This window comes from Polyodon spathula, chromosome 9, assembly GCF_017654505.1.
Source record: "Polyodon spathula isolate WHYD16114869_AA chromosome 9, ASM1765450v1, whole genome shotgun sequence".
NCBI lineage: Eukaryota > Metazoa > Chordata > Actinopteri > Acipenseriformes > Polyodontidae > Polyodon > Polyodon spathula.
The window spans coordinates 13,743,940-13,765,028 of NC_054542.1; the positions used below are offsets into that span (position 1 = coordinate 13,743,940).

General features: G+C 40.0%; 1 protein-coding gene across 1 annotated transcript in view; it reads left to right on the forward strand.

Annotated features, from left to right (window-relative positions):
• Nucleotides 1–21,089, forward strand: part of LOC121320415 (protein eva-1 homolog C-like) — a 41,900-nt gene that overhangs the window by 14,830 nt on the left and 5,981 nt on the right. The window lies entirely within an intron of this gene.

The following is a 21,089-nucleotide window of genomic DNA, read 5'->3' on the forward strand; positions in this document are numbered from 1 at the left end:
GTGAGTAAACACATTCAAACAGTGGTAACTAACTTAACATGAAAACAATGTACATTTACACAGCATTTTAAATATTCTGGTTATGATAACATTACAAAAATATGTTCCTAGAAAACATTTTATTCAGTTATGTTTAATTAGAGATTTCTATAAGGTGCAAGACGTATAGGCTCTGTGTAAAGGCTAATTGTAGTTGCTGGATAATTATTAAAGTCTGCATTTGGGAACCTATTGCATAGTTCTATAGGGTCAAAGTGAGCTTTCAATAGGTTCTCAGTGGAGTTTCTGTGATTTGGATTAAGTTGAAGAAATGGGTGTGGAGGAAACCTTGCATACAAATAAAGACTGAGACATTGTGAAAGACTGATACAGCTAATGCCAAGCCTTTAGCTTAAAAATTGATGAACTGCTGCAGTTAATGAAGGCATTAGTAAATATTGTTCATTAGTCAGCTGCTAGGCAAAGACCTTGGAATGTTGGACAGAATTCCTAAACCACTAAGATGTCTGGGAGAGCATGGAAAAATAAATGGTATCTGTAATCGACAAGCATGGCTTGTTAAAGGGTTGAGTTAGTTTCTAGGGAGAAAGGTTGCAGTTGAACTCCTTATTGGGGGGACAAACCATCAATCTTCTGCAGCAAAGTAAGGTTTAGCTCTATATAAATACTGTGTGACCCCGTCTTAACGCAGAGACCCAATCATCACTATCTTCAGTAATTCCATTCCTTCAGTGGTGAGAGTAACAGATTATAAGTATACAGTTTATAAATCTCCCATCATTATATTGTCATTCCCGATGTAGAACCCACGTTCTGGAGTTTGAAAAAACACACATCATTGCAAACACGTATTTTTATTTTTAAAACGTATTTGGAAGCAGCATGTGGACGGCTATTCCTGATTCCTCAATTAGTTTAAACTGACATCTGGTGCTGATGCAGACACCCCAACATATCCTGTTCGAACTAGGGATGAGCATTTCCATATATAGTTAAAAAATCAAATACAGTCAGCACTCGCATATGACCCTAAAACATTTTTTACTTCAGTGATGGTTAGGCATGTGTGACGCATATCTGATTATTTCATTTTGGCCCATTCCAACCCATAACTGTGTTTTAAATGAAGTAGGCTTCCATTTAGATGTACTGTTGGTTTTGTTGGTACAGTACTATATTTTCAACAGAATTATTTTATTTCAGAATGATGTGATTCTGAAAATGTCACTTGCCAAAAGAGACAACATGTGGACTGTAATACAGTACATCATTTTAAATCTGCTACATATTGTAGCAGTATGTAAAATTTCCTGTTAACGACCCAACAGCAAAATTAAATCAAAATGTTAACATACACAGAAAAAAGGCGATGCAATTTAGCAAATTATTAAAAAGTCAGTATTAAATTGCAGAATATAGTGCTCGATAAGGCCCTAATGTCACAGTTCACTTGCAAGTGAAAATGCACAAAAACAGCTAAAGAACAGTTTAAAAAAAATAGATCACAGTATAAAAACTGTTTAATGATTAATTGTTACATTACCCTAGCTTGTTTTGTTCGCTTTGTTTTGGCTGTGTTTTCATCAGGTGAAACTGGAGGAAGCGCTGTGTAACTGCACAATAAAAACAGACTGATTTGGCATGCGAGAGAAAAAAAAAACGCAGGCTGATGAATATTCTAATAAATTGTAACCAGTGGCTCAGCTAGGCTTGGAAATGTGGGTGGGCCCCAACTTAAGGTGGACGGGCAATGACCAAAGGTCTGACGTCACAGGAAATAGTTTGCAAAAATGATTTAAATCCATTAAAACCGTGAATACATCAATGTGGCAAAGTGGTGAATATGTGCAGGTGAGTGCAGTCAAAGTGGATTAATCACACAGACAAATGATTTACAGGTGCAAGGGTGTTTATTAATGATTATGATGTCCAGAGCCTTATGGCAAAATCTGCAAACAATAACGATGATGGAAGTGGTCTTTTCTCACCCACACAAAACACAAACAGACACAGTTCCTACAGTGTGTGAATTAAGTGCTTGTGCTGCAAAGACAGTTCCTCAGTGAAAAGTGAGTGTTGATATCCGGGTTTGATGCTGGCCTGCGGCTGCAGCTCCGGATCGTGCTAGTACTCTTGAAGACAAACAAACAGTGTTACAAGACAGACTAATGCAGTCTACCATCCAGGTCAGTGAGCTTGGGTGCCATAGCTCCGCCCCCTTCCTAGATGACCGACTTCCACCTACCTTACGGAATAAATTGTCATGCCATTTGATTAAGGGTACTCTGTTACTTCTTTCTAGTGCCCTCACAGGTCGGGAAGGAGATCTAACACCAAGCATCATTCGACCTCTGTCACAATCAAATATTTCCCCTATAAATTCATTTAAAATGTCTGAAATAGACACAAAAATGCATTTACATATATCCACAGTGAATGTGCTTTAAAAAGCTAAATGGGCCACGTCACCAAACCAGCAAGAACATGTCATATTACATCAAGCAATTATTAAATAAAACTAGTAGCTAGTAAATGACTTGCTGTTGCCTAGTTAGTAACAGGGTAAGGCATTGAGGCTTGCTGCTGAATATTGCAGCAAAATTGTAGAGTCATAGTCCGGAGAATTGCACAGGTCTCTTTCAAACGATAGGAGAGACAGAGTCTTATCAGCATTGAGGCTGTCTTAATCCTGTTCATAGTGGAAAAGAGCCTTAAAAGTGTGTGAATATTTGGAAAGATAATCAAGTGGCAATCATCTCAAACTTAAATTAGTGTTGGATCATTTTTCCCCACAGTCGATTTGCGCTTTATTTGTTGAACAAAGACCAAAAACTTCAGCTTCATCCTTATTAACGTTGTACAACAAAGTACATGCCAGTAGTTGACTTTCTCTATTGCCTGATTGTTCTCAGATCTTCATTAGAGTGCTCCCTGGTTGACTTTCCCAAAGATGAATTAACAAACTAATCAGCCAGTTATTTTGGTAATTTTCCAATATTTACTTTCACATGTTTCCATTTCCACTGCGGGAGTAGATATAAATGAATAATTTGGAGGAAGAGGATGATATGTCAGTTGCTTTTGTGGCTTCATTAGCTATTGTCTTTAAAAAAATAAATACTAAATTAGCCTTCAAGTTTGCTTAAAAAACTGCACATTTTAAATAAAGTTGGAATATGGAAACATCCTGACTTCACAGATCTGTGGCGACTGCCTCACAAGCTGTCAATCAAATGCAGCTTGCACATGATTTGTTGTGTAAGAGGAAGACCCCACCCAAACATTGCGTCACATTGACTACTTTGCATTGATTGGCTAAAGACTGCAATATTTTCTCTGTAGCCTATTTGTTCTAAACTTGAGCTCTCGTCTTCAGGCTGCACAGTTTGAAAAAAAAAAAAAGAATAAATAAATTATACGTTTACTTAAACTTGGCATTCGCATGGGCCCAGCCAGTTAGCACACAGGCCCACCCGTGGCTACACACCTGACTGTAACATTGAAGGCTTTGTATCAGAAAACTGGTAAATGGTGACAGGTAAGTGCATTAATTTGTTATATATATATATATATATATATATATATATATATATATATATATATATATATATATATATATATATATATATATATAATGGGGACTGCTTACATAATATCAAAAAGTAATGATATAAATCCTGGTACTATTTGACAATACTTGAATTAGTAGCTATTCTTATTAACAGGACGTGTAATGGAAATACTGTATCAAGCCTAACATGCATAATTTCCAAATAGCAGTGAAAGGCAACATAATAACATACAGATTATATTGAATCAATAATTGATGCCTTCATTGGATAACTATAAAGTATAAGTACATGTTTACATTAAGTTCCACATCATATTAAATACGGTCCATACCTCCCAGTCCTGGTGTACGTTCTGCTACATGGTCTTAGAAATAATGTGGTACAGAGTAGATGTTAAATCATAGAATGTCATTAACGGAAAGTCAAATTAAAACTAAAGTGTTTTTATTTTTAATTTTTATTACATCTTTATTTAATCCTATCCTTCAACAGTGCTGATAGTCCATGTGTCTTCAGCGATCATTTCAGCCGTTAGGTTCTTTATTTTCTCCTTTGTGGAGTGAATTTGGTGGAACGAGCTGTAATGGTTCATTGTGATTTACCAGTACTTCTGCTGCTTGAGCAATGCATGCTGTCAGTCTCACAGTCACCAGAGCCCGAGGCTTGTGGCTGGGCCTCTGTCTGCAGGTAGATGGATACATGCTGCTTGTGTTGTAGATGGTTTAACATTGTCCCGATGTTGTTCATGTAGCTCAGTCTTTTATTGCAAAGTGTGAATTGTACTGTTTTAGTTGTCTACTTTGGTTAAATGTCCCCAAACAGAACTTTTTTTTTCATTTTATTTTTTCAAATCAGACTGGAATTTTTCAAAAGTTGAATGGCTGCAATCTTGTTCCTTTTGGGATCAGCTTGCTTTATTGATATTATCCACAGCGGTTTAAGTATAAATAATGATTCCATGACCACGGCAATATCACATTTCATGATATCTCTTTTTGTAAAATGCTGTTTGTTTGTCTCTTGTATTAAATAAATGTAGTTTTAATATGTGCAGTGGTGCATTCCAACCTGCCTGACATGTGCTCCTTTATACCAAGTATTTGAGGAATGGCAAGGAACTAAAGGTATAGACTAGCCTCCCCAAATGAAAGACTCATGCGTCGACTGTGTTCTGGACTATAAATTAGCAGAATTGGGAGGCATAAAATAGACCAGTACACCATTGCTGGAGAGCACAAAGAGCTGCTGGCACTTGTTCAGACTGGCAAACACTTGCTGTTATCTACATTTTTAAAAAATGCATTGCTCAAACAGACCATACAGCGTTGACTGAGACATTTGAAACATCCCTTTGGTCAGGCAGAGAAATGGCTTTAGAAGCAACAGGGATATGCATTTCATTGGTCATGTGTCCAAGGAAATGCTGCTTGTTTGTCACATCCACCCTAGCAACATATTAACTTGCTGGCCATTTTGAAGACCTACAGGTTATACACTGATTAGTTAATTACGTACTCAACACATTTTTAAACAGTATAGAGCCTTATACAGAAGTGTGGAATCAATGAAACAGTTTCTTGAAATAATGCAATGTGTAAGACTGCAAGTCTCAAACCAACTGCAACCTATGCAAAGTTCAAAGTGGCAAGTGCTGTAAAGTTGGTTGCCATGCATCAGAGCAGCGCATGGTAAACAATACAGACCATATTGGTACTTCCCAATGTTCTAATGGTGAATTTTCTCAAAGCTAATTCAAATAAATGAACAGGAGTTATGAGTGCCTTCTCTTTCAGACTAAATTCAGTATTTCTGTTCTATCAGTTGTGAATAAGGTTAATGTTGCAAGTTGCAAGATAAATGTGTTAAATAAAGAGAGACCACTTTCTGCACAGAGAATCCAAGAACATGCAGATGGAATTACATAGAATAATTATGATGGCAAAGGATAAAACCAAAGGAAATGAGTTATGTAACAGCCCTTCTTTTATGGGTTTGTGCTCTTGGTGAGGCGTGTTCATTTGTAGTTTTCTGGGACATATTGTGAAGCAAAGAACAGGTACTGTAACTTTAGAACTTGTTTGAAAGTCAGCCCTTGTTTTTTTACATTCTTTATTCCAAGAAATGTTTGTCTGTTGTACCATACTAATTAGGAGATAACAAACAACTATAAGTGAAATTAACACACATCTGGAAAGGAGCTACAGTACTAATCTTCTTCAGGTTTCCCAAGTCTTTCAAGTCTGTTTCCATGGTAATTTGCTCAAATTCACCAATAAGAGTAAGAGTAAGAGCTTAGTGTTTTAATGGGAGTTGTCAACATTCTTACCCACTGGCAGATATTCTACTGGCGCTGATTTGGGAGAAGAACACAGCAATGGGCGGTTACCATAGAGAGCGCTTGAAGGCTTCAGGTCACTGCAGACAGATGAACTATCCTTATAACCAGGGATTCTAGGAACCCGTTTGCTGCGGAATAGCACAGAAAAACACAGATTTTCTATGCTGTCTGAAAATGTTTTGTTTTACATTTGAAAAAAACATGCAAGGCTTTTTTAGGTTGTTTATAACTAAATCAATACACTTATCATATATAGTCATCAACACAGGCAATTTTGCTTTAAATTTAGTAAACATACTTGTTCAGTAAAACTGCTTCTGGTGAACGAAACACTCACGTCACATTCATGCTGAAACGCAGCTGCTGTTTACTTCAGTGCGTTTTCATACAATTTAAAAAAACAGGCAGTTTAATTATCTAAAACAGCAAGTTTATTATCAATATCAGAGAATTCAACGTTTTCTAATCAAGCCTTGTTGTAGAGCTTGTTTGAGGAGTGAAAATATCTAAATGGCCCCTCATTGTATCTGCCCTAGTGCTACCATTGCATTGCCATTGACAACCATTTGGTTAGAGCATGTTTAAAAAGTTAAGTAAAGAGAGTTGTAGTGGTGTTCAATCCCAGCAGAATTTGAAGGAATGCATCCAGGCATCACATGAAGAAGCTTATTATTTAACAGGAGCGTTGTCTTGGCTTCTTCTACTCAGTTCTGGTTATTATCTTAAGAGGTCCTTCACTTCCAGGGATATCACTTTATTTGGTATTTTGTTTGCTTGGACACTTTATCATACTATACTCACCCTATAGACAAGATCAAAAGTGATACAATCCAATATGTCAGTGCTGGTCAGGTTCACTGTATTAATAAAGTACAAGGTGTATCATTTTGTAATGTTGTTGTGAGGCTGCCAGTAAGGCTGTGCACCAGATGTTGCTTTTCTGTAGTTTTCTCAATACAAACATTTTTCAATACTGTAAATCATAAATGCATAAACCACTGGGCTTACTTTATAGGTCAGTGACTTTATAAGTCCCACATGGAGTCACACAGTAATAAAATAATCTGTCATTGTCAAAGAAGGAGGCTAATCCTCTGCTGCTGTGACTAGCTTTGCTAATACATTTAATTGAACAACTTAATGAAGGAAGTTTACTCAATACCTAAAGTTAACACATCTTTAACTAACGTTGGCATCCTGATTACAACCAAACATTATACAGTGCCGAGAAAGTTTGTGAACCCCTTAGAATTTTTTGTTTTTTTTCTGATAGTTTGGGTCCTGAACACTCACATTAGCCAAGGCGAGAATGACCAGCAGATCCTTGGATGTTACTCTGGGGTTCTTTGTGACTTCCTTGATGATTTTCCGGTTTGTTCTTGGAGAGATTTTGGTAGGACGACTGCTCCTGGGTAGAGTGACCTGTGGTCTTGAACTTTCTCCATTTTTAGACTGTCTGACCGTGGATTGGTGGAGCCCCAAATCCTTAGAAATGGTTTTGTAACCCTTTCTAGACTGATGAGCATCAATAACTGTCTTTCTGAGGTCCTCAGAGATTTCTTTTGATCGTGACATGATCTATTTCCACACACCTGTATGGTGAAGACCAAACTCACAAAGTTTCTGATCTTTTATATATGGTGGGGTGTCCCAAACTCACCCCTGAAGATCTACCTAATTATTTAAACACCTGATTCTAATTATCCCCTTAATTGAGCTGATAAAACCAGGGGTTCACTTACTTTTTCACATACCCTGAATCTTAATTACTCATTGTTTGTCTAATACATACATCATTTTGTTTCAAAAGACTTGGAATTGGTCAATATAAACCCTATTGAATAGTTAAGAAAAGACTCAATTGATTCAAGAAGGCTATCATTGTAAAATTATGGAATTTCTATAATTATTATTGGAGTTGACAAACTTTTTCTCGGCACTGTGTATTAATATAGCAAACAGTATGAGTATTTCCGAAGACTGAACTGGATAATTCATTATTTACACAGTTGTCATTTTTTTTTTTTTTTTCATAGATCGTGATTGTTGAACATTGAAAATCCACAACATTAATGTACATGTGGTGAATTTACTCTGTAACACATGTTTGAAGGACAGAAGCCTTAGAGAACAAGTATGGACCAGCAAACTGTACTTGTCCTCATGTCTGCTCTCATAGACACCAGAAACAGAGCAGCAGGGTGGCACTGGAAGGGCAAGGAGGTGAAAATCCAGTCCAGCAGGAAAACCTGTGAGCTCTCCAGGGAAAACCACTGAAATATGACCCAACATGATATTAAATATATATATATATATATATATATATATATATATATATATATATATATATATATATATATAAAATTTACCCTTTCAATATGCAGTACCTGAGGTCACACTGTTTGTTCAATTTGTGTGTGATTCTAGTAGCTGCAGTTGTAAGAAAAGTGTAATTCTAGTTAAACTGCTGATTATATTAACTAATTTTAATAATTTTCTTCTAAACTACTAATCTTTAACAAATTCTGTTTTATTTAGTTTTATTAGAGATACGCATTAATAAAACTACTCAAATAGATGTATATCAATAATAGTATAGTAGGGCCTCCCGAGTGGTGCATCTGGTAAAAAAGGTCTAATGGAATCCAGGATGCATCCTATAGCCTGGAGGCCACCGGTTCGAGTCCATTGTATTCCACTGCCGACTGTGGGCTAGAGCCCCCCAGGGGGTGACATATATATATTACACCGCCCTACTGTTGTGGGGCTGTGTCACAGAGATGGCCGAAGTGGGCGGCGTCAGAACCAGGAAATGAATACACAAAACAGGACGGATGAAATTAAATGATGAAGACGCTTGCTTGCGCCAGTTTATTGTAAATAAAAGGTTTAAACAAACAGAAAACAGGACACAGCACTCAATGCCAAAATAGAGACAAATAAAATGGACAATACTAGACAAACACGGTGAGCAGATAGACAGACTAACAAGTATTGTGCTGGTCCCACCAGCACGCAGTAGCAATTGATAATACGCGCTATTACTCCTCTCTCTCCCGTTTCCAACTCACCGAACACCCAAACCCGAGTGAGTAAAACGTGCATCTACATATACTGTTGTGCTGGGATTCAATTGCTAATTAATTATTCACTTGAATCCCATGCACGTGAATTAATTGTGTGCAACCACGTGCTCACATAATAACTACTTTAAATGTACGTGAAGTGATGTACAATCCCGTGCCTAAATACAAATATACATTTTAAACACTTGTGTTACACAGACCCGTTTATATCCCGTGTACCAATAACTATACACCAAGATTTAACACACCACACACAACATATAATAGAAAATACACACAGGGACGGGCACTTTGTAACATATACCCCCCTCCCTGTGCAAAGCGCACGTGGCCTCAATGGCCACCTCCCCCCTTAAAAGCCCAAAAGTCCCACACAAAGTCCTGGGCCAGGACCGGAGGCTTCAAGGGGCCCACAGGTCTTAAGGCTGTCAGCAGCAGTGCTGACAGCAGGGTGGCATACTCCTGCCAGGGTAGCCCTGGCAGCGGAAAGGCTGCTTGGGGGGTGGTCTCCTGACCTCCCCCCTTCTTCAGAGCCGGCAGCTCCCCTTGGTGGGGCTCTGACCACAGTATTTCCGGCAGCGAAGAAGCTGCAGTGGGAGCTGGTCTCCTGACCTCCCCCACGATCTCTGGCAGCAAAACTGCTGCTGGGGTTGGTGGTCTGAAGACCTCCTCCCCCTTCTTCGTGGCCGGCAGCTCCACTTGGTGGGGTTCTGGCCACAGTACTTCCTGCTGCGATGCGGAGCAACAGGTAACCCCAGGCGATGCAGGGCGGCGGGCAACCCCAGGAGAAGCAGTCCCAGCGACCCCCGGCGATGCTGAGCAGCGGGCAACCTTAGGCGAAGCGAGGCAGGCATCCTTGGGCGAAGCGAGGCAGGGAATCAGGACAAGCTGGGGTGTGGGTGTTGGCCCTCTTTTCGGCCACTGCGGCCGGGCGGTTCTTCCCCGTGCTTCCCTCAGCAGCCTATACAAGGGCTGCTGAGGACCGCCAGCATCTAGTCCTGGTCCTTCTGGTGCAGGGAGAGGCAGCTCCTGCTCCTCTCCCCCTGATGGTGATGGAGGCAGAGACAGCTGCAGCTCCTCTCCTTGTGATGGTGGGGGAAGTGATACCAGCAGGCATTCACCATCTGCTGGTGGGGGAAGTGACACCAGCAGGCATTCACCCTCTGCTGGTGGGGGAAGTGATACCAGCAGGCATTCACCCTTTGCTGGTGGACAGGGAGCCAGCAGGCATTCACCCTTTGCTGGTGGACAGGGACCCAGCAGGCATTCACCCTCTGCTGGTTGCGGAGGCAGAGGCAGCTCCTGCTGCTCTGCTCCTGCCGGTGGAGGTGGCGGAGGCAGAGGCAGCTCCTGCTGCTCTGCTCCTGCCGGTGGAGGTGGCGGAGGCAGAAGCAGCTCCTGCTGCCCTGCGCCTGCCGGTGGAGGTGGCGTATAGTCTCCTGGCGACGGAGGTGAGAGCGGCGTGTAGTCTACCTTTGTTACAGGGGACTGGTGCGACTCTCCCTCACTTGCAGGGGACTGGTGCGGCTCTGGACACAGCGGTGGGACCTCTCCCTCTGGTGCTGGAGATGGCTCCTCTCCCTCTGGAGGCAACACCAGCAGGCATTCTTCCCCTGCTGGTGGAGACTTGGGCGGTGGACACTCTGCCTTCCTCTTCCCCTTTCCCCTTCTCTGCCTTCTCCTCACCTTCCTCTCCTGGGCTTCCAGGTGCTCTGGCTCCGGCTGCTGGCGTGGAAACTGCCCCCCTTCTGGGGGAGGGCAGTCAGCCACTCCATGCCCGTAGCGCTTGCACAGGAGGAACCATCCCCCCTGGCTCTCCCAAACCTCCACAGATGCGTCCAGGTCCTCGTCCCGAATTTTCCTGGACGCAGTCATCTCAAACCAGAGCAACTACTCTGGCTACTGGGGAGGTTGCTGCTTCCTCTGGCCACTTTTTCCCCCTTTTTTTTTCCCCACACAAAGCACCTCTCCTGGTCTGACGCTTGGAGGCGCTGTTAAATCCCACTCAGGACACCACGTGTCACAGAGACGGCCGAAGTGGGTGGCGTCAGAACCAGGAAATGAATACACAGAACAGGACGGATGAAATTAAATGATGAAGACGCTTGCTTGCGCCAGTTTATTGTAAATAAAAGGTTTAAACAAACAGAAAACAGGACACGGCACTCTACGCCAAAATAAATACACACAAAGCGGACGGTACTAGACAAACACGGTGAGCAGATAGACAGACTAACAAGTATCGTGCTGGTCCCACCAGTACGCAATAGCAATTGATAATACGCGCTATTACTCCTCTCTCTCCTGTTCCCTACTCACCGAACACCCAAACCCGAGTGAGTAAAACGTGCATCTACATATACTGTTGTGCTGGGATTCAATTACTAATTAATTATTCACTTGAATCCCAGCACGTGAATTAATTATGTGCAACCTCGTGCTCACATATTAACTACTTTAAATGTATGTGAAGTGATGTACAATCCCGTGCCTAAATACAAATATACATTTTAAACACTCATGTTACACAGACCCGTTTATATCCCGTGTACCAATGACTATACACCAAGATTTAACACACCACACGCAACATATAATAGAAAATACACACAGGGGCGGGCACTTCGTTACAGGCTGCCATAATAATTGTACATACAGTGACAGTAATTGTATTTCAGGCTTGGGGAGGTATACAAGTATATGGCAAGCTTGGGGTCTGTCAGTATTTAAACATGAAGCAAAGCAGATTCATTCATTCAAAACCAAAACAGCATTTGCTCCAGTGCAAAGTTTGCACCGCTTGAAGTAAAACAAAGAATTAGCTATTATAACTAATACAAAATATAAGCAAACAAGCCATATTTTCCCCAAAAGGAAAAAACAGCTAATGCCTAATGGTGGTATCTTTCGACTCACATTCCAGCTGAAAGTTCGTCATTATTTCACATGATTATTTTGTCACTGTTGTTGTGCGCAGTTTAGGCATTTTAGAAACAAACGTCTCTTCTCTTCATTACAATTTTAAATCCCAAACGACTCGCTCCTAATTATACATCTGCGCAAGTGCTGGTCAGAGCTTCCTTTTTCCTTCGGACCGTGTCTATGGTAATGGCTGAGCTTTGACAACTACGATTGCAAGTGTTTATTTAAAGTATTTTTTGTATAAACCTCCCAATTTAAAAATGTAGTTCTATTGTAGTGGTCTGTGGAGTTGTGTTTGGGTACTGTAATTCGTGCTGTGATTGTGTTCTTCTTCATTTGTGTGTTTCCCGCCGCTTGGTCGTTTATCTCTTTGTGTAATCCCTATCCAGGGTTGCCAACTATTTTTACAAAAACTCGCCCACTTCTTCCTGAAAACCCGTCCAATCAGGAGCGTAAGTTATGACATCATAGTTGATCACATTGATGTTCCCCATTGTAACAAATAGCAACTACACTATTTGCCATTGGAACTTTTTTGTGTTTTATGTGCTTAATTACCAGGGATCCTAGGAATCAGTTTGCTGTGGAGTAACATGGAAAAACACAGATTTTCTATGGTGTCAGGGAATTATTTTTTTCACACTTGCAAAAAACTTGCAAGGCTTTTTTTTGGTTGTTTGGTAACTAAATCAATATACTTATCATATATAATCATTGACAAAAGCAATTTTGCTTTAAAGTTAGTAAAAATACGTGTTCAATAAAGGTGAATCTGGTGAATGAGGCACACTCACTGTCACATTCAAGCTGAAACGTAACTGCAGTTTACTTCAGTATCCAGTGCGTTTTTACTACTCGGCAAGCTGTTAAAGATGCTGAAAGCTAGAAATCACACCTAAATTGTTTGGCAATATCCATCTAGCTGACAAAGACTAACTCGAGAAACTAATAGAAATATTATTTTTTGGTTTTAATTATTAGTACACAGATGTATTTGTAATGTGTAAAGTAAAATGGTAGGCCTACGTTTGTTTATTATTGATTGATGGCACTCTGGTGAGTTTGTGGAACTTCCTTCGAATTTAAAAGTGTACTAAGTATTACTTCCTGTACAAACTAACTGTTATTCAATAGTACTGTTTGTGTATCTTATAATGTGACGCGGGGGACACGCTGATACGAATCATACAAATCAATCAATCATTCCTTTTCTTTAATCAATTAAAACCCTTGAGAACAAATTCTCATTTGAATAACATCTGTTACCAGACTGCCTTTTGGAAAGTGCTACGTTTGTAACCCAAAGTAATAATGAAATGTATGTCATATGACAGATATTGATGCGTGTTATTGTTACAATTTTAAGCAACAGTGATGTAAACACTTAAGTGTTGTGTATTATATAGCTTAGTATTTTGCTTAAAAATATCGTAAATATTTTAAAACTGTTCAAAGTATATCCAAATGTAGCACCCGCCTAAGCCATTTTTTCACGCACAATACAAAAAATACAAGGCCAATTTGGTGTGAACCCACCCAATCTGGCAACACTGACCCTGTCCTGCGTGTGGGCATGTTCTGTGTCTCCCCTGTGATTGGTTGTTATTTCGGTGCCCATTGGTCCTATTGTGGGGCTGAGGGCCAATACGATGTGCGGCCAATAAGGGGGGCGGGGCTGGCAGAGCTGTGGACTCTGTGTGGGAGAGAAAGGCCTCCCGAATAAAAGCCCTTTGGAAAGAAACAAGCATCTCTCGTTTTCTGCCTCCTGCTGAAATTCTACACTGTTTACTTTATAATGATTTTTCATTTTATTTTTTCATGTCATTTTATAGGTTGCATTTCGTTTTATTTGGTATTTGCGAAAAACACAGGGCTCTAGGTATGCGGCATAGGTGTAGATGGACAGACCAGCTGAGAGAATATGAATATGAATATGAATACTGAGCTACAAATTGAAAATCGGCCTAACCCTAATTGAAAGACTGTGGTACAGTGTTACATTGGCCCGTATCTCTGCACCAGGTAAAAAGCGTGGCCTTTCTCCACCTATGCTGGGGATGCTTTTATTTGCTTCTAGTTTATAGTTTATCGGTTAGATTGATTCTCTTTTCCTTTCCAATTCTGTGAGAGCTGAACTCATGTAAGTCGTGTTTGAATAGCAATGCAAGCTCAGGGTAATATTGCATAAGCAGTCAGTATTGAACACTACTGTGGAATGTCATGCCATGCTATGTTAAACGTTGTCGTACTACCTTTTCAATTAAATCAACACATAGCAAAGAGCAGTGGAGGCTGTAGTTTCAGATCTCTTTGTTTATGTTCACCTTGGGTGCAAAGCAAAGCAGGTGTCAAGGAACACGGAGATAAATATGGTAGCTGTGCTATAGTGTATCTCAGGGGTTCCCAAACTTTTTTTGCTGCGCCCCACCTTCAGAGATTTTTCTTGCACCTTCTAGTAAACAGTACAATATTTAGAAAAATATTATGGTACGGTACTATCTCGGGATCATCCTCAGCTCCGTACTAATTTAGCACCAATATTGCAATGAAAAAAAGATACAGAATAAAGTTGGATCAGCTGATACACAACTTTAGTACACAGCACAGGATTAAGCTCTTTATTGTAGCGTGTTACCAAACAGGAACTGAAAGGAGCTCAAAATTTGAGTTGGTTTCAGCTTATTATGTAATTCAAACTATAAATTATAAATATCATCTAAAGTGTTATTTTTCCTCGAACATTGACTTTTATTAATAATTTATTGAGAAACCTAATTTCATTTTGTTGTAAATTAAGTACATAAATTAATTGACGATCAAAAGTAAATAGGCTGAATTGCATACAAACATTGCATAGTGCACTATTCTTAAGTCAAATGTACAATCTTTTTCATAAAGTGACACTAAAATGAATGAAGTGCGTAATTGAAAATACAAAACTCATTAGTCCTCATTGGTCAATTCACACATAAAACAAATGCATTTGTTTAGGTGTAGCCCATATTAAAAGGTGTAAATGAAATCACAAGCAGTGATAACGGATGGATATTATTCGGGCAGACTGTACTCTCCGAGCATACGAAAGTCTCTCGTAGTGCCTCCACGTCTTGAAAGCAGGTGTCGATAAAGGCAGGAGACAGCTTTATAAGGGGAACAACTTGTTAAAAACAATTGGACATCACTGAATGAATGATTACATCATTATATTTAATGAACTTCTGCACGATAATATTCCTACTTAGTTTGCTGCAGTTGACCCTGTAAGTCACCATGGATAAAGGTGTCTGCTAAATTAACAAATAATAATAATATTAGTAGAACTCCCTTAGTGCTTTTAATCAGCAGTCATTGAAATGCATTTATGTTTGTGCAATAAAAGGTATACTATATTGTGACAGGGTGCACCCCGCCCGTGTGTAGCATTATTTTGTATTTGTGTTGTTATTATTATTTAATGTATGGTTTGGTGTGTTAAAAACACAATGTTTTGTTATTTATGCTTTACAGCATGGGGTTAAAATTCCCCATCCATGCTAAACTTGTGCAGAATGTGCCAGTCTCCAGGTTGATTAATTTATTGCTAACCTGGAGACGGTCGCATGTATAAAAACCTGCAGCTTTGGCAGAATGTGAGTAAAGAGAACTGAAATAGAGAAATAACAATTGCTGGTTATACACCATTATGATACTTGTTTTTTTTGTTCCGTGTCTATTTTGTCTGTCTGTTTTTGCCAACGTGCTGTTTTCAACTGCAAAATGTTTTGTTTGTTTAAATCTTTTACTTTATTATTAAACAAGCACAATAGCGCTTCCATACCCCAGTATTGATGTCTTTGTATTTCCTGGTCTGATGTCACTCACAAGTCTATCTGTGATATATGGTGTTCAGAAGTGGGAAACAGCACCTCCACACAGGCCAGGAACACTACTGGGTGTAATTAAATAAATAAATAAATAAAAAAAAAAAAAATTTGTGTTTCTGGAGAAAAAATTGAGGTGGTTGAATAAATGGAGAGGTGGCAACAACGTCAGTGACATTTGGAAGCTGAAAGGGCTCAGTGGTGCCTTGTATGCCTGGAGCATGGGCACCTCCCAGTCTTATGCCTCTGGGAAGACCCCCTCTTCATGAAGGCCTTCAATCAGGGTGAGGTGGAGACAACGGAAGAGTGGATCTGTCTGAAGGGCGTACCATCGCCACAGATGGACCAGGACCACCTGCTTCACTTGCCTAAAAGGAGAGGAGTGGTGCTTCGCCTGTGCCTAGCCCGGGTACTCCACTGTGTGTGGCCTCGTGCACGGTACCCTTCAGCCGCCTGCTCTGAAGGGAAGGAGCGGCCGTCCTCAGAAGAAGGGAAAGAAGCCGATGCAAGCTCCAGCACCCATGAGGGAGGAGCCTGAGCGTTCAGCGCCCACAAGGGAGGAGTCTTGAGTGTCCCGCACACAACAAGGGGGGAGCACAAGCGTCAAGTGCCCTCAAAGGAGATATGGGACTGGCTGCTGAACCCTAAGGTGGACCTTATTGATTCCCTCCCGATGATGACCGATCTGCCTCCCAGCCATCACAGGCACTATCAGGCTGCAGAAATGAGAACACAGTTTCTAATCCCATCGGGATACGGGCAATATCTAGTCTAGCTCCACAGGCAGTAGGCACAGCCATAGTCCCCAGTGATAGAGGCAGACTAACCTCTGCTCCCACCTCCACCGCCAGGGGGAGACTACGTGCTACTCCCACCTCCACCACCAGAGGGAGACCACCTGTTCCTTTCACCTCCACCAGCAGAGGAGCTGAAGATACTTCCCGAGGGTCAGCTCCTGCTGTCGGCTCCCAAGGGTCAACTCCTGCCCTGTCGTGCAAAGCCTGCACTGCCTAGGGCTGCAAGCCTGCCACGCCTAGAGATGTCAAGCCTGCCACCTCCAGCTGCAGTAGTTGCGTTGCCGGGAATTCTGAGGCTGGAGGTCTTGTCTCTTCCCCAGATGTCCTGTGACCGGAATGGTACGCACTAACTGCAGTAGCTCCGATCTGAACCTTTTAGGGATCTCGGTAATTTGACCACCTGATACAACAAGGATTGTTCGACCAAAATGTGCAGATGTGTCACAGGACTAGTACTGTGCACTGGTTTCCCATCAGTAGATACTGTGTTTCCCCATGCATATTTCAGGGTACCATCATTTAGTTGTTCTAGCGCCAAGTTAATTTCAGACCCCCAAATGTCTTCCGACTGGGTCAAAACTTGTCACTAGGGATACCAATTGGGGCCTTCCCTGGCTCAGCTGATTGCAGTTTGCACTACCACCCTGGGGCAAAGTGGTTAAAAGTGTACAGGTGCAGGAGTGCTGTAGTGATTAATAGACAGACAACGATAATCCAGGTGCAATGATGTTTTATTTTTCCAAAGTCTGATGACAAAACATGGTAAATAATAATGAGAACAGGACATACAGTGGCGTGTATTGCTCCATTTAAATCCATGGATTTGTCCCTTAACAATAGTCCCGATCTTAAAACACCCACACGTCACACACACACAATCACAAGTCCACAGTGAGTGCTATAGTACTAGCAGTGCTAGCTTCGGAGGAGAGCATATGTTGTCTTTGCCCCTCCTGAGTCAGCGCAGGGGTGGTAGTGGAGAGCTGAACTAAAGAAAATAATTTTTTGCAAACAGATGCACTTATGTTTCAATTCGGTCTCATTCGTTCGCAGCTTCAATAGGATGGTGAGACCAGCTCATTCTGGACCAAACCATTCAATATGAGAAGGGGGAGTGGGGGAGTGTTACGCATAGGATTAATAATAATAATGACAATGTTTTAATCATGTATTAGTGTATGAACGTGATTGTGAAAATATGTACTGTATTCGTGTATTTATTTATCTTTAAAATAAATAGCTGCAGGTCTAGTTGCTTTACAATAATACCTCAATACCTGAATTTGTAATCAATTGGTACACTTGTTAGCCCTTAGAAATACTGTAACTACTAGTGATAAACTGTGGTTCTGTTGAGTGTATGGGGAAACAGGGACTGCAGGCAGCATGGTAGGGTTGGGTAGATAATAGCGACCCCTTGCTTCTAAATATAGCCCTACACCACTGTAGTATACCAGCAAATAGTGAATTCAAAGCAAGCATGATTTTATTTTATTTTTACGTCGATCAATATAATATGAGTTAGACAACTGATTATCATTGGCAGTGACCTGTGTATTTTTATAGCAACAGGGTAAAAGAAATGACTGTAAAATGCATTATCTTTACTTTAGTCCATACAATTAATATTGCAACCAATATTCAGTGCCATATTCTGATATTTTAAGTAACAAGGTGCCTTGCACACTGATGATAAATGGCAAACATAAAGTATTAATTTGTAACAGAATATGAATTGAGAGCTAAGTCAAGTAAACCAGTTAGGAGCTGCAGTGTTTGTCAGTTTCAGTTTATTGAGCTGCATGGTTATTGCTACATTAACCTTTTGTAATTTTTGATATAAACATAAATTGGAGCTTAGTCATTGAAAAATAGGGTCACTTCAGGTTGTCTGTGGCAGTTGGCATTGCTTTTTGTTCAGCAATTTGTCAGAGAAATACTGTTACATTGTGGTCTATTAACCACCTAATGAAGTGACAAGTGAAATAATAATAATGTTCATCTTATAGTTAGGAGTCTACTTAAATCGTAGCAAACGTACGCATTCTTCATGGGTAGGTTGCAGAATAAAATTAGGATTTCGTGGACCTGTAAACATTAAATAAACCTATGTAGACAGAATTTCAGAACACTATAAAGCCTAAAATTGGTACTTGCTTCCTTGCTAAAACAGAGTGCTGTCATTTCTTAAAGGCAAGCATGCAGCATCCCCCTGCAGTTGACTTGCCCATACATTGAGACTGCACGTACATTATACATCCACAGAATTAGTGTTAAGCAAAGCTCTGCCAAGTTATACAGATGTGTAAATCAATTACAAACAGCCCCAAAACGCTGTTACCCAAGGGCATCTGGCATGCTTTAATAAAGGCAATGTATGCAGCATGTCCGTTGTCATGTTATGTGTCCCATCCAATAATTTATTTTATTAGTACCGAGTCAAAACAAAGAAAACGTGCTATTCGGGTCTAAAATTCCAACTGCAAAAAAGTAAGCAGCAGGTTGAGGCGGGGTGGCTGTGCTAGATCGTTTTAGTACTGATTTAACTTGCAGACAGGAATACCTTTTTGTCTGGACTGACTTTCCAGTTTGGTTTCTGAAAGCTGTTAACTTTACGTTCCGTTCAGTAGCCTCTGTAGTAGCCTTTTGTTTAATGTGTGATTCTGAAGATAAATAGCGATCGATCGCATTTTCTCCAAGACACATTAAGATATGCAAAACAATCACCTCCATCTGCATGTACAGTTTCTTTGAGAAATATCTTGACACAATCATCAGCCTAAATATATTTTTGCTTTTTTTTGCTTTGTCATCCATTTCTACTATTTTGCCTCCAATGTTGAAAACTAGATTTTAGCAACCTAAATCAAAACAATGCAGCACCAACTTTGTCCCACCCCCTGCTGCACAGTACAGGTCACAGAAAAGCAGTAAAGACGCACGGATAGGCTGATCAAAACTTTGTTGTCATTTCAATAGTAAACAAGGACGTTAATGTTTTGGATAATTGTTTTTTGTAAATGTTATTTGTGGACTTTTTTTTTGTTTGTTTTTTGCTTGCAGTGCACACAGGACGACGAAGGTATAAAAAAAAGAAGAAAGATACGTAGTTTGCGTTGCTTGCATTGTGCAGTAGTTCATTTAAATGAGGTTTCTCTCTCTCTGTACTTGTTCAGTATGCATTGACCCCTAAAAGACGTGAATTTCGCGGTGACCCCTCAATTTCACGATTTCCACTAAATCACGTTTTAGGTAGACCCCTACTTATAGTGCTATTTTTATGCTCCAGTGAGTAACACTATGCAATATCAAACTTAACAATCACATATAGGAAAGCAACTAATCATTTATTTGTCAATGTTACAGTACATCTTATCATATGTACATACATATGGCAAAACATACTAACAATCAAATTCTTCCATACTGTTGTTAAATAAGCCAAAAATTGTCTGGATTAGAATAGTTTCAATAGATATTTCAGTGGCTTTAAAGAAACAGTCTAGAACTAGAAGTATCCGACTGAACTTCATCTGTTAACGAGATGCAGAATTTGAATGAGGGTTGCCAAGTTATCAGAATTTTGTGCCATGATGTATTACGCCTTCTAAGTGAAAATTCAGCAAAGCTAAACTACTACGTACTGAGAAATGCAGCAATTAGTGAGGATCGAAAGCAAAGTGATGATAGCTTGGTTTATATCTCTAAAAGCACTTGTTTACATGTACATTTGTTGTTCTTTTTTTATTCCCTCTATAGATCTATTTTGGTTCACATCATTTTCTTTACAATGGAAACTGTTTAAGTGATTCCTGTTTACATGGTTAATTGCTGGACAACAGGTACTTAGTTGGATGTGTAGAATTAGTTATTGTCTTCAAATTACAGTCTAATCTGATACAGTGAAAACATAATTTTTGTTTTGATTAGGTAATCTATTTTTGTCACGGAAAAGGAAACTTTACTCTTCCTGATGCCCGTGTTTTGTTAGTTCTTGAGCAAAATACGATTACAAAAGAAAAAGGATGTGCATTTACTTTTCTAAATGAAGGAATTAGTTTAAAATACTGTTTAAATAATAAGGTAGCAAGGAGTGGTTAGGCATGATTTACTGATGAATTGGATCTTTATGCATTCCTACAACACAATGACTTGCTTATATCTCCAGGCCTATCTATTTCACTAAATGTCCACATTTAGACAACCTTATGGGACTTATTAGGTTCCCTTGGCCTTCTCCTCTCATACAAATGCTTCTTGGTAGCCATCTTGTAGTTTTGCTTTTGATAGTTTGTGGGATCAGTTTGTCTGAAAGAGCCAAATGGATTGTATTTAAACAGTAACAAATACATTATCAATTGGAGAAGTTACTTAAAATGTATGTATTTTATTATACAATGATAGGCCTACATATCCCTGTCCAGTGTACCTGACAGAGTACATCAGTACATACAGTATGGAGAGAACCGCACATGATTGGGTGTATCATAATCTGAGGATATATGGAGGCTGTC